Source organism: Globicephala melas, chromosome 2 (assembly GCF_963455315.2).
Source record: "Globicephala melas chromosome 2, mGloMel1.2, whole genome shotgun sequence".
In the NCBI taxonomy this organism is placed as follows: Eukaryota; Metazoa; Chordata; class Mammalia; order Artiodactyla; family Delphinidae; genus Globicephala; species Globicephala melas.
Genome location: NC_083315.2, coordinates 134,780,296 through 134,795,370, shown reverse-complemented (window position 1 = coordinate 134,795,370; position 15,075 = coordinate 134,780,296). Strand labels below are relative to the sequence as shown.

Here is a 15,075-nt window from a genome sequence, read left to right as displayed (position 1 = left end):
TGTACTACTGATGCCTTAGAAAAGAACACGTACAAATTTTTATTTGGAGGTCATTCTGCTGAAAGTTAATTTTAATCTAGAAGAAAGCAGTAGCATCTACAAATCTGTCTGTGGAGGAACAATCAAGGTGGTTTAATGGAAGGAACATTGAATCGGGTTCCTGTTTACTCTAAAACTGAGGAACTGTGTAACCTGAGAAAAGTTAGGTTAGGTCTGTTTTCTTTCTGCTGAAATTGCCCGTGAAAACTGGAGTCAGTGGCGTAGGTTGGTGCCTTGTCTCTATGACTGTAGAAAGGGGAATGACCTGTTTTTCCCCAGTGTGTCTTTCTTACCTACTGTACGTGCCTGAACCTCCCCACCGAAGGATAAGGTCCTTCTATAATAAGAGTTAAAGCTATGCAATGCATAAGCTTGGTAAATGTGACGTTAGTAGAATTCACTGATCAGTGGCCTTCCTGAAATTGAGTTGCCAGAGGTAAGAGGACGATGTTGGAGTTGTGAATGGGAAAGGAAACTTCAGAAAGGTTGAGAAAGGATGAAGCATTTTGCTAACTAGGATCAGAGTGTTGGAACAGGACTCATCTCTCAAATTCTGTTTCTGCCACCTTCTGTCAAGTCTCTAATACTTTTGATCATCCATTTACTTATATATAAACTGTCCTGCTACTTTTCAAGGTAGTTGCGAGGATCAATTGACATTGTATTTTGAAACTATAAAGTATTATTATCCATTCTGTGTTTTCCCTGACTGCTCACCAGCTATATTAGTTTCCTAGGGATGCCATAACCAAGTACCACAAACAGAGTGGCTGAAAGCAATAGAAATGTATCCTCATAGTTGTGGAGGCTAGAAGTTTGAGATTAAGGTGTCAGCAAGGTCATGCTCTCTGTGAAGGCTCTAGGGGGATACTTCCTTTCTTCTTTCTAGCTTCTTGTGGTTGCTGGCAACCCTTAGTCTTCCTTTGTTTGTGGATGCATCACTCCAGTCTCTTGTCTCTGTTGTCACCTGGTCTTGTGTCTCTGTGCTTTCATACGACATTCTCTTCCCAGCGTTTTCACAACATTTTCTTTCTGCATAGCTCTCTGTGTCCAAATTTCCCTCTTATAAGAAAACCAGGACTTCCGGGTTAAGACTCCATCTTCCACTGCAGGGGGTGTGGGTTCAATCCCTGGTTGGGGAAGTTCCGCATTCTGGGCCATGCAGCCAAAAAAGAAAAGAAAAGAAAACCAGTCATTGGATTAGGGCCCCAATCCTAATCCACTATGATCTCATTTTAACTTGATTATATCTACAAAGACTCTATTTCCAAAAAAGATCATATTTTAAGGTTCCCAGTGGCCAAGAAATGGAGAGAATACTGTGCAACCCAGCACAACTAAATGTTCTCCACAGCCCTGCCCTCAGACCTCTTTTCTTCTTACTGTATACACTCTCTTTTAATAATTTTACTCCCCTGCGTATACCTAGAGCTAATATTTGTTGAGTTCTGTTTGCTAGCTGTTTGCTGTATATAATCCCATTCATTTCTCACAATAACTTTATGAACTAAGTATTATTATCTCCATCTTACAAATGAGGATACTGAAGGCGAAAGAGGTTAAATCATGTGCCCAAGGCCTCTCAAAATGGTAAGTGGCAGAGCAGGAATTCGAACCCAGACAGTCTGACTCCAGGACCAAAACTATACTGCGTGGTTATAATGTAGTTATATATTAATTAAAGTAATTATATCTTATCGTAGAATTTTACAATCCTAGTATATGAAGTGATATAAGAGTTTTTCAAGTCTAAACTCTAACCTAATACAAGACTTTCCTGTTCATCTCTGATGAGAATTATCTCCTCAAATGGTTCCAGGGGTGAACAGAACTCATGACTGGTTGGGATCTACAAGATACTGAAAATGCATTTGCTAATACACTTAGAGGTTTAAAAAAAAAAAAAAGAAAGAAAAAAAGAAAATGCTGTAAGGATAAGAATCACTTTTTTATTTCCTTTGGCCACGCTGTGCGGCATGTGGGATCTTAGTTCCCAGATCTTTTCGAACCCTCGCCCCCTGCATTGGAAGGGTGGAGTCTTAACCACTGGACCGCCAGGGAAGTCCCAAGGATAAGAATCACTTTAAAGAAACCCAACTTCCAGCAGCTTGGTATATGAACCTGAGTTTAAGTCCTAAGTCTGTTAGTTAGCCTACTGACCTCAGGCAACTCCATTAAACTCTCTGGGCTTCAGTTTCCTCCTTTGTTTGTTGTTTGTTTGTTTTTGTGCCCTGGTGGTTGCTGATTCTCCTTTGGATGGAATGATGACTTCTTCGCCAATCCGTCAGCCTGAGTAGATAATTGTAACTAGTATCAAGATTTATCCTGGTTCCTTAGGAAACCTGAATCTTTTTTTCCTCTCCAGTTTTATTGAGAAATAATTGATGCATATTGCTGTATAAATTTAAGGTAAGCAGCATGATGGATTGACTTACATATATTGTGAAAAGATTACCACGATAGGTTTAGTTAACATCCATCATTTCATATGGATACAATAAAAAGGAAAGAAGAGAAAGAAAATTCTTGTGATGAGCACTCTCAGGATTTACTCTTTTTTGTTTTGCTTTGTTTTTTAAATTAATTTAATTTAAATTTATTTATTTTTGGCTGCGTTGGGTCTTCGTTGCTGCATGCAGGCTTTCTCTACTTGCGGCGAGCGGGGGCTACTCTTCGTTGCGGTGCTTGGGCTGCTTGTTGCGCTGGCTTCTCTTGTTGAGGAGCACGGGCCCTAGGCGCATGGGCTTCAGTAGTTGTGGCACATGGGCTCAGTAGTTGTGGCTCACGGGCTCTAGAGTGCAGGCTCAGTAGCTGTGGTGCACGGGCTTAGTTGCTCCGCGGCATGTGGGATCTTCCCGGACCAGGGCTCGAACCTGTGTCCCCTGCATTGGCAGGCGGATTCTTAACCACTGCACCACCAGGGAAGTCCCAGGATTTACTCTTTTAACAACTTTCCTATATATCTTACAGTAGGGTTAACTACAGTCATCATGTTGTACATCACATCCCTAGTACTTATGTATCTTATAACTGGAAGTTTATAGCTTTTAACCATCTTCCTGCAATCCCTCCCGCCCCCCACTCTGCCTCTTTTTCTTTGAGTTTGGTGTTTTTGTTTTGTTTTCCTTACATTCCACATATAAGTGAGATCATAAAGTATTTGTCTTTTCCTGTCTGACTTATTTCACTTAACATAACGCCTTCCTCACTTGCAAAATGAGGTAGATGTATAAGCACTAATAACCTAAACTAAGTTGAACTGGAATCTTCATCCCTTTGGCTAATACTGAGTATTCTCCCCTGCTCTTCCTACCTTTTTTTCCCCCAAAGCTGGTCATTCCTATTCCTCTCTATCCCTCATTTTCATGGTTTTCAGGCCACTTATGAGCCCATTTACCTACTTCTGGAGTTTCTCTATTTTGGTATGGGCCCATAAATTACACAATATCGAAGATATGTCTGAAGAGCTCATGGTATGATAAGGCTCAACTCTCTTGCTCCAGCTGCATTCTCTACTAATATGTAGCAGTAGGTTTCTTTGTTTTATTTTCAGTCATATCATACTGTTGATTCAGTTCTCTCTCACCTGGCAAATGAAAACCTAATGTCTACCTAAATTTGGAGCTTTAGACCTCTTTCTGTTAAATTGTTTTTTTCCCTTTGGCTGCACCGCATGCCATTCAGGATATCAGTTCCCCAACTAGGGATCGAACTTGCGCCCCCTGCAGTGGAAGTGTGGAGTCTTAACCACTGGACCACCAGGGAAGTCCCCTCTTTCTGTTAAATTTAATCTAGCAAGTTTTGTTTCATCTTTCCAGCCATTCCATATCATATTTTTAAAATCCAGTTTGCTTTTTTACATATATTTGCTTTATTAATCCTCATTAAAAAAACTTGCTGATGTGGTTTATTTAACAAATAATGTGAACAAAGGTTTGGAAGGAATGATATCACAAAATTACATGGTTAGACAATGCTACAGCTGTAGTGCAAATTTTGCTTTGTTTTCCAACTTAACATTTCTAAAAATGGGATACATACCACACTTAGGTTTCACCATGAATGTGACCTATAAAATCAATAATCAGAGACCACATCCAGCAACCCCAACATTGTCTACTTCCAACTCATTCACAGGATCACTCCCCATGTATAAGCTCTCCTATCACATGGGACTCCGATATTCCATTGTCCCCACTTTCCATCCATCAGCCCCTAGCATTCCTCATTCTTACTGCCTAATTTAATCCCCATTTACTCATTTAAACTTATTTTTACTAAGACAAATGATTCATAAGTTTATCTGACTTCTTACCATATATCCTGATCAAGATACCAATCCCAGTGACTCAAAATTCTTCCCTATTCAGTGGCTGCTTCAGATGAAGCACATTATTAGAATATTGATCCTCATCTAAATACAGAATCACAAATCCCAGTAACTTTCTAATATATCTGGCAATCCAACTATACCTTGGTAACTATTCTTTTGTGCTCCATAAACACGTTCATCCTTTTCTGAATCTTTTCCATCTCACACATACTCTTACTTTCACTTTCCACAAATGGGATTGACGCCTACTAATTGACAGATCACCTGAGTTCACTGTTGTTGGGCTGCACTCCACAGGCCTGCAGGTTCTGTACTTACCCAGCCTCAAGACCGAAAAAAGAGCCCGAGTCAGCAACAGAGACATCGATGGTTTAATGGATGGGGGGGATCTTACATGTCTGAAGCAAGGTACAGGAGCAACACCCCAACATGTGCAGCAGACTGCAATGGGCAGGACATGCAAGACATGGCAATAGTCTTTGTTCCCTGGGGTGGGGAAGGGATGTTTACCAGTTATAGGGGAAATTGACATCAGGTTGGCTCATCTGTTACCAGGGAAACCAGCAGAGGAGCACGCCCCTCACCACCCCTTTGATACGTTATCTTGGTGGAGAACAGGATTTTTTTTTTTTTTTTTTTTTTTTTTTTTTCAGTACGCGGGCCTCTCACTGTTGTGGCCTCTCCCGTTGCAGAGCACAGGCTCCGGACACGCAGGCTCAGCGGTCATGGCTCACGGGCCCAGCCCCTCCGCGGCATGTGGGATCTTCCCGGACCGGGGCACAAATCCGTGTCCCCTGCATCGGCAGGCAGACTCTTAACCACTGCGTCACCCGGGAAGCCCAGTTATCTTGCTGGAGATGTTCTGATCTAAAGATTAGAACAATCACTAGCTGGGGCTAGGGGCAAGTACTAGGCATTTACTGATTAGGCTCTATGATTAAGAGGGAAGGTCAGTCAGGGGAGTAGGGTGTAGGTGAAGCAGGGACTGGTCAAGCGGGGGATATACAGGGAGCAAGAGAACAACCATTTCGGCAGGCCTGACCATACCCTCCACCCTTACATACCCTGCACGACCCTTACAGTCTTGGTCCAGCCCTCTTCCGAGATATCCCTGGGTCGGGTATATAGAGGGGCACTGCAACCAGATACCACAAATAGAATCCAGACAGCAGCAGCCAAGGGCTATCAAGAGTAAGATACCCAGTATGCTAAGAACAGTCATTTGCCAGGATATAGGCAAATCTTGGAGCCAGTTGCTTACCAGGTCAATGGAGAGTCAATGGCAGCAGTGTCCTGTCCAGTTATAAGGAAGGTAAGTGCCGCCCGGGTTTTCACAAACCCGGAGGCACCTGCATGGAGAGGGGAAGGCCCAGCTTTAAAAGAAACATTCTGGCGGCCTAGCCAGAAGTCAGCAGTCACAGTACAGGTCTGGCATCCCATGTTATTTTGGGTGCTATTAGGGGTGGACCAATTATATGACTTTCCAAACAAAAAACAGTTAATCCTGCTAGTTGGACTTGTGTGTCCAAAAGCCAGCCTATTCCATTTCACACAACATAGCCTGGGGTGGGGGTGAGGGTGGGGGGCTCGTGAGCAGTAACCTTGGCAAAGTGTGTGATGTGTACAGTAACGTTTACCGATGGGGGTTCTTTTGACATACTGGCTTGCGGAACAGGAAAGTGGTTTGTCTTTTCCCCCCATTGTCAGTCATCCCCACATGGTCGCGTTACCTGGGTCAATTTTCTATGGATGTCCAGAGGAGGATGACAACAGCACCTCACTGTAGACCCAACAGTTGGATTCATCTTGCAGTGAGGCCATTGTTGCTTCCCAGTCCTCAAGGAGATTTCATTTGCTCAGGCTAGGGATGAAATGTAAGACATATGTCTGAAGCAAGGTCCTGGAGCAACACCCCACTGTTTGCAGCAGACATGGCAGCAGTCTTCCCTCAATCCAAATCTTTTTGAATCAAGAGTCTGATATTAAACATTAAATATATTGCAACCCACAAGTTTGAGGAGCATGCTTTCAAGGTTTTCGTTCTTTTAATAAGTACCTACTGAGGGCCTATTACGTGCTAGGTTCAGAAACTATAAGAATAAAAAATGGTCTCAGCTCATAGACTATATTGGAGAGATAGACATATAAAGTAATAAGTACTGTACCATACTGGCGATAATATGGTAAGTATTAAAGGAAGACAGAGGAAGGGACCAGTTAACTGCCTAGGGAATGGTGAAGGGCAGCTTCAGGGAGATGTTCATTTATCCATTCTTGAGTTCAAGCAGATGCTCTGTTAGGCACTGGAGGTACAAATGTAAAAGAAAATTACTAGCCTCAGGGGCTTATAGTCACATTTACAGACAAAAACAAACTTTTAAAACTATTGATAAAAGCTAATGCTTGGATGAACATGGTAGTTAGAGGCAGAGACCAGGGAGCAACTTGATATTTTTTCAGGAGAGGTGGGAATGGGCATACATAATGGAGGACATAATATGTGAACTCTCTAGATGCTTAGTGGCAGTTTTCCAATCTAGAGCTACAGGGAGGACATTCCAGGTTGAGATAACTGCACATGGCATGAGTCTAAGAAAGTTGGTGAGGCGTAGTAATATGCTGTCTATTGACAAGAAATGATGGGTCCAAATCTTAAGCCCTTTACTAATATGCTGGGGAGTTTGGGCTTTATAGTTATTAGTCACCATTCAAAATATGTAAGGGAAATACAATGTCAGCTTTGTGTTCAGTTTGATCAGTTTGTGTTCACTTATTCTGAAGTGGGATAGACCAGGGTGAAATGGAGGGGACAGAGACCTGTGGTGAGAAACCAATTTGCAAGCTATTGCAAGAGTCCATGAGAGAAATGATGACCGTTAATTAGGGAATAATAATGTATATGTGACAAATTGCCTTTAAAATGTTATCCATGGGCTTCCCTGGTGGTGCAGTGGTTGGGAGTCCGCCTGCCGATGCAGGGGACACGGGTTCGTGCCCCGGTCCGGGAGGATCCCACGTGCTGCGGAGCGGCTGGGCCTGTGAGCCGTGGCTTGTTGGGCCTGTGCGTCCGGAGCCTGTGCTCCGCAACGGGACAGGCCGCAGCGGTGAGAGGCCCGCGTACCGCAGGAAAAAAAAAAATGTTATCCATATGGGAAAAGATGTAATTTTATATTTAATGACAGTAAAATTGTAATAAGGCACTGATCACAGTTTAGAGCTGTTTTCTCAAGCACTGTGCTAGAAAAAGAATACTCCGATTTAGTCAACTAAAGTTACATGGTAAGAGAGGTTTATAGTTCTAATTTTATTAGTGCCTCCTAATTAATCCTTTCTGAAGTACAAGATGTAATCATAATTACAGCTCTCATAATATAGCTTTATTTTTTTTTCTAAATTTATTTATTTTTGGCTGCGTTGGGTCTTCGTTGCTGCGCGCGGGCTTTCTCTAGTTGCGGTGAGCGGGCTTCTCATTGCGGTGGCTTCTTTTGTTGCGGAGCATGGGCTCTAGGTGCGCGGGCTTCAGTAGTTGTGGCTCAAGGGCTCTGGAGCGCAGGCTCAGTAGTTGTGGCGCACAGGCTTAGTTGCTCTGTGGCATGTGGGATCTTCCCGGACCAGGGCTCGAACCTGTGTCCCCTGCACTGGCAGGCGGATTCCCAACCACTGCGCCACCAGGGAAGTCCCTGTAGCTTTATTTTTAACCTCTTTTTCAACTACTTCTGCAGGTTATGTCACCAAAATGAAAATGATAACTAGCTCTTGCCCATGTTAACAAACTGTTTATTCTTAGTCATCAAAGCCCTCCTCAAAACTAACAATCACTTATGTCTCCAGGAATAACTCACCTTCTTTAACTCAGAAACCAATTTTGGGTCCAGAGTGGCTGGGAAGGTGACCTAATCTTAGGCTTCTTGAGTGCACTATACAAGCCCTCCAATTTTTAGTTGATGAAGAAGAGTTTTCATCAGCACCAATGACTCAAGTAGTTGCATTTATAGCCAGAAACCTAGAAGTCTCCTAGGCCCCTCTCATTCAGTCTTTTACTGTCCTAATCAGTTGCAAAGTCCTGTTATAAGTTTAGTATAAACCTTGTCTTCTCCATTCCTACTATGCAATCAGGATCATGGCACCAGCTGCTTAATTGGTCTCTCTATCCTCTCCACACACAGTCCATTTTCTATATTGCAGGCAGAGTGAGCACTCTCACATGCAAATACAATCATGCCACTCTTTGCTTAGTCTTTCAATGATATTCTGCTGTTTTCAGATAAGGCAGCAGCTATATCAACCTGCCAGTGGTTTCCCAAATGTATCCTGCTACTTCACACCTCCCATAATTAGAATGCCTTCTTTATCTAATGTCTTTTCTTCTTTATCTTTCCAAACTCTGCTGAAGTATCACCTCCTCTGAAAAGCTTTCCCTGACCCCTGTGCTATTAGTCTATTTAGATCCTCTTATCTGGGTCTCCATGGCATCCTGTGCACATTACAGCACATTAAAATATTTTTGTCTGCTTAGTTTACTGTTGTTTCCCTAGTGGCCTAACAGAGCACCTGGCATATAGTAGGTTCTGGGTAAATATTTGATAAGTGACTAACACTTATTACTGTAACGCGATTGCTGATTTACTGTGCCTTCACCCGGAGAGCAGGGCCTCTGTAGACCAGCATCTGGCGTAGGACTGACTATGGAGTAGGCACTCACTAGTTTTTTAAATGGATGACAGTGACATGGAAAAGTGGCCAGCTGAACTGCTCCCAGCTCACCTTGTAGCTGGTTGGCAAATGACAATAGAAAACTGCTTTAAACTCAGTATGTAGCTATCCATCTACATGATTGACCACAATAGTGCTTTTGAAGCTGACCTCTCAAAGAATATTTCATGCCACATTTCATGAATACTCATGACACATTGTAATAAAACTTCAAGTAATGAATCAGAGCTTACAATGAGCTGGAATTACAGTGTTGTGTCCCCTTTTACTAAAGGGAAGTAATTCACTAGAGAATAGTACCGGGAACTGTGTTAAGGTCAGGACACATTTGGGCTGATTTATTACACTCTTCATTTCTGAGGAACTACATAATGAAGATTTATTGCTAACTATGAGGCATGGCAAGATCCTAAACCATCAATCACAGAATCAGTTACCCACAGCATATTTAAACTTGTAAAAGCAGAGAAAGTTGACTTGAACATTTAATACAGATTTTCATAAGCCGTACATTGAGCATAGAAGTATTTGCTGAACTAGCAACCTATTTCATTAATATTCTACTATAAATGATTTTCATTCTGTGCCTACAAATGGATGGACAAAAATGGAAGTTTTCTGGTTTCCTCACATGCATACTTCAGGCCAGGGTCAGGTTTGGAATAGAACCTAAGGATGTAGAATTTTCGATATTGTCTCTAAGATGAGAGAATTAGACTTTTTTGGTCTTTCCCATTATTTTTGTGTTAGTTTCAAACAGAAAAGTTTGATATTTTATTCTGAGAGGTTAGAATAGATAAAGATGGTTGAATTGACCTAATTTTAAAAAATAGATTCAAAATAGAATGATTTAAGAGAGTGTCTATCAGCTACAGTTCTATTACTCTAAGCTCTTGTTAACGTTCGAGGCAATGTAAATTATTTCTTGGCTTTCTGATCCATGCGTAGTAACATTATAATTTTGTTGAAGAATCAGTAAGAAATAATACTGCTAAAGAAAAACTCTCATAGGGGAACTTTTGATAAATTATACATTTTTATTGTAGAAAATTCCTCTTTTTTTAACAATAGCTCTGATTTCTTGATGCAGGCATAATCCTAAATTCATTATCTCATTTAATCCTCAAAAATCCTTATTGGCCAACAAATGGAAAAAAAAATCTCGCTCAGAGAGGTTAAGTAACTTGTATAAGATCATACTGCTCATATGTGACAAATTGGAATTGCTTTTCCTATTGCCCCACACAACCTTTTGAGAAAAATGACAGCTAAATTTTAAATGCGGACATCAGGCACGCCTAAAGGAAAAGAAAATCCAGAGCCAAAATATTTAAATAAATGTGTCAAGATATATCTAAAATTAAACAGTGTATTGAAGGGTGTGATTTGTTCTGCTACAGAGAAACTATTCCCAGACAGTCTAGATTATGTCTCTAATCAATATGCTCAGTGAGGGAAAGATATTCCATTTTCTGAAAAAGAGCCCACACGTTTTAGCTGCAAATAGTTAGTCATTTCATACCCAAAAGAGGAGAGTAATTCTTTAATGTCCATATGGCATACGTTTTCCAAGCTTATTTTTGCATTCCCTTCTGTCCTTTAAAACCCAGCCCGACAAGATCACTTGGCAATGTGAAGAAATGTTGCCATGTGTATTCTATCAAGACATGCATGGAGCCCCTCTTCTTCAAGTCTTTATCTGATAGAGGTTGTTTGGCCATCTAGGCTTGTTGCTTTAAGTTATAAATTCACATTACAGGAACAATGACTAGAAAATTTATGTTAAGCAATTATTATTATAATATTTTAGATGTGATCATGGTATTGTGGTTATGTTATTCCAAAAAAAGTCTCTTGTAGAGTTGCATGATGAAATATTTATGGATAAAATTATACGATGCCTGAAATTTGCTGTAAAATAATATGGGGGGCAGAATTAACTTGTGGATGGGGCAGATTTGCCATGGTTTGGTGGTTGTTGGGCCTGGGTGATAGCTACTCGGGAGCTTTTTTATACTGGTTTGTATACTTTTGTGTATTAAAAAGTAGAAGTTAAAAAAAAAACTAAAAAATACAAAATGATTGAATCACTTCTTGGGATGTGTATTCGTTTAGTGATAATTCTTACCTTCAAGTGCACCATTAGGCTGTACATACAGCTCTCAAAGTATGTTCTGAGAAGGTTGCTTATTGTCCACAGACGTCAGTGCATATAGGACAATGTTTATATTAGGACAACATTTTTATTCCTATTTTGGCATAACTGATGTAATTTTTCTCCTTGGATTCCCCCCAAATAGCATCATTCTTCCCATTATTTCCTGGGAGGTTTTATTGTGGTGGCCATCACTGTTATTGTCATTATTGTTTTGTGCTGTTGTATTGTAATGGCAGCAGTTTCGGAGTGTGTGAGGTATCCTCTTGTGGATTGTGGCAGGTATACATCCTGTCACAATTGTCTGTGGTTTGGAAATATTTGTAAGGCATTGGTCTAATCATAACGTCTTTATCCTCACCAGTTCCCAAAAAATCGCTTTATCCTTCACCAAAAATTGGCAAAGCCTAGCTTCACACCCTTAGGAAAATTGATATGCCACACTCTCTAAAATTGTGAATAGGCATATTGAAAGAATGAAGAGAAAACTGTCAGCCTATGCTCTGTCATTCAGGGGCAAAGGGGGAAGCAAAAGCAAAGCAGCAAATGTTCAGCTGGTGAATAGATAAACAAAAATGTGGTATGGCCACACAAAGGAATACTACTCAGCAATAAAAAGGAATGAACTGCTGATAAATGCTACAATACGTATGAGCCTAAAAGTCAATTATGCTGAGTGAAAGAAGCCAGCCAAAAAACCACATTTTGTATGATTTATATGAAATGTCTGGAAAATGCAAATCTATAGACATGAAAAATAGATTTGTAGTTGCCTAGGGCTGGGGTGGGAATGGGGATTAGCTGAAAATGGGCATTAGGGATTTTACTGGGGTGATGGAAATATTATAACACTGGATTATGGTAATGTAACCAAGGAGGAATCTATGGTGCCTTCCCAGGACAGACACACACCCCCCCCACCCCCGTCCTCTGCCTGCCTCTTGTTTGTAGAAAAGCTTTAGTTTCCCAGGCCTCCCCTGAGTCACAAAAGGCTGGCTCAAGAGTTAATGATTAGAATAGTGTGAACATGTAGTAACGAAAGATAGCAGTTGGGCCAGAAGAACTGGTAACAATTTGAACAATAGATCAGCCATACAGTAGAGTCACAGAATCTTTAGTTCCTCCCTGAAGGACATGGATAACAGTGTCTGACACACATTCCTGAGTTGTTTTACAGATACTAAAGCCCCCACCGGATGGAAGAAGCTAACTGCCTGATGACCATGAACACATAGCCCCCAGACTGGCTGGAGCCTATGATGATGTTAATCCCTGTGACATCACCCTGTTACCTTACCATCAACCAGTCAGAGAATTGTGCATGAGCTGATTGTGCATCCTGCAGCCCTCTCCCTCACCTTGCCTTTAAAACCCCTTCCCTCAAATCCATTGGAGAGCTTGGGTCTTTTGAGCATTAGCTGTCCATACTCCTTGGTTGGCCTTGCAATAAACAAGGCACTTTCCTTCACCACAATCCCGGTGTCAGTAGATTGGCTTTACTGTGCATGGGCAAGCTGACCCAAGTTTGGTTTGGTAACAGTGATGCTTGCATAATTTGGTAAATTTACTAAAGATCATTTAAGTGTACACTTAAAACTGGTGAATTTTATGGTATGTAAATTATACCTCAACTAAGCAGCACTAAGGACTTGGTTTTCACTCTACTTTTTTTTTTTTTTTTTTTTTTTTTTTTTTTTTTTTTTATGGTACGCGGGTCTCTCACTGCCGTGGCCTCTCCCGTTGAGGAGCACAGGCTCCGGACGCGCAGGCCCAGCGGCCATGGCTCACGAGCCCAGCCGCTCCGCGGCACGTGGGATCTTCCCAGACCGGGGCACGAACCCGTGTCCCCTGCAGCGGCAGGCGGACTCTCAACCACTGCGCCACCAGGGAAACCCTTCACTCTACTTTTGACATTACTAAACATGTGAGACGTGGCAGTTATCAAAGCTGTGGAATGGGGTGACCCAGGGAGAGGGTTTGCTTGTCACCTCTTACAACATTGTGAATGCCTACTCTCCATCTGATTTGGAATTCCAGCACCAAAAAGCTTTGTATCAAAAAATTTTGGTGGGTGGTGGATGTCCCTTAGAAATATATCTGCATGGCTTTCTTCTTATCACAAGGGAAGAGGCTTCCCTTCTTTTATCCAAAGCTAATCCCTCCAGTTGGGCTCTAGACCTCATTCTCCAACCTATTCGGTGGCCATGCATCCTCAATTGCCTGCCTCCTTCTCTTTCCCATCAGCATCTTTCCAAAAAAGAAAACCCTCCCTCAACCTATCTTCTTCTCTAGCAACAGCCTTATACCTTCTTTTCCCTTCCCTTTCTTAACTCATTGCATTCTAGATTTTGCCACATGACCAAGATTGCTATTGCTTAACACATCGGTGACTTCTTTGGTTGCTAAATCCAATGGACACATCTCAATTTTTAACCTATTATATATAACTTCTCTGCAAGTTTTCAAACTGTTTTTTTTTTTTTGGAATTGGCTTTGGCATTTTATTGTATATTCAAAATTCTGTTAATACTTTTAAGACTTAAGATTTCCCTCCATTTATAACTTATATAAACATGTACAGAATGCACAAATATAAACATGTGTAATTTATTAGTTTATCAATTAACAGAGAGAATTTATCAATTAAAAAAATGAGTCTGTGTAAGCTCCTGTTTTTCCCAGACACATTCTTGGGAACTGCATCAAAAAGTGGATCATTATAAAGCCAAGGGTGCTTTCCATAGAAACAAATTAGAATCAGGGGTCCTAGGGGGTTCCTTGGTGGTCCAGTGCTTAGAACTCGGTGCTTTCATTGCTGAGGGCCCAGGTTCAACCCCTGGTCGGAGAACAACTAAGATCCCGCAAGCCAGTGGAGTGGCCAAAAAACAAAAACAAACAAAAAAAGAATCGGGGGTCCTAGTACTTCAAAGCTTTAGCTTTAAGTAAATCATAGGCACAACTAACAATTCTTCTTGAAACTTTCTTTTCTCTTAGCTTCTACAATGATGCCCTGTTTTGGTTTTTAACATATTTTATGGGTATTTCTTTGGAGTCTTCTGTTATTCTATCTACCTCTTAATACATATTCTCTACCATTTGGCTAGAGAATCGTTATGTTTGGCTCACTTCTCTTCTCACCTCTACACACTCTCCCTGAGTCATCTCATTCTCCTCCACAGCTTCATTTACCATCTTATACTCATGTCCACCCACCCCACCCACTCTCTAACAATCTGTACCTTCAGCCCAGTTCTATTGCCTGAATTTAAAAGCTGTATTATCCAACTATCTGCTGATCTCTGTGGATGTCCCTCAACTGGCTTAAATTCTGTATGTCCCAAAACTTAACTATTTGTAATCCCTTGAAAAGTGGCCCCATATCCTACTTTTCTTATCATTCTGAAAGACCTTCCAGGCGCCAAAACCCAAAGTAGTCATTCTCAACTTCTCCCTCCCTCTTACTTCCCACTTTCAATCAGTCATGAAGTCCTCTGATTTCTCCTTCTTGTATATCTCAGTCTTACCTCCTCTCTATCCTTACTACTACTACTAGTAGTAGCTCAGATTAATCAGATCTTCATCATCTTTCTCTCTCACTCTTTCTTTACTTTTGCTTGTACTATAAGAACCGAACATGGTAGCCATAGGAGGATTCTGTGGGTTCTTTGCACTGTCACTTGAGTCTTATGATCAGTAAATCTCTGAGAGGTAAATTTGATGAATATGGTCTCTTCGCAGAGTTCAGGGTCTGATAGCTGCAGGACTTGGAGATGGCATCAAAGATGGCTTTAGCAAAGTTGCCCATAGAAGTGCAGCTTTTAGCAGAGGTACAGCA

General features: G+C 41.3%; 1 protein-coding gene across 1 annotated transcript in view; it reads left to right on the top strand.

The window, feature by feature from the left end:
- ARMH4 (armadillo like helical domain containing 4) overlaps positions 1 to 15,075 on the top strand; it is a 251,733-nt gene that overhangs the window by 72,577 nt on the left and 164,081 nt on the right. The window lies entirely within an intron of this gene.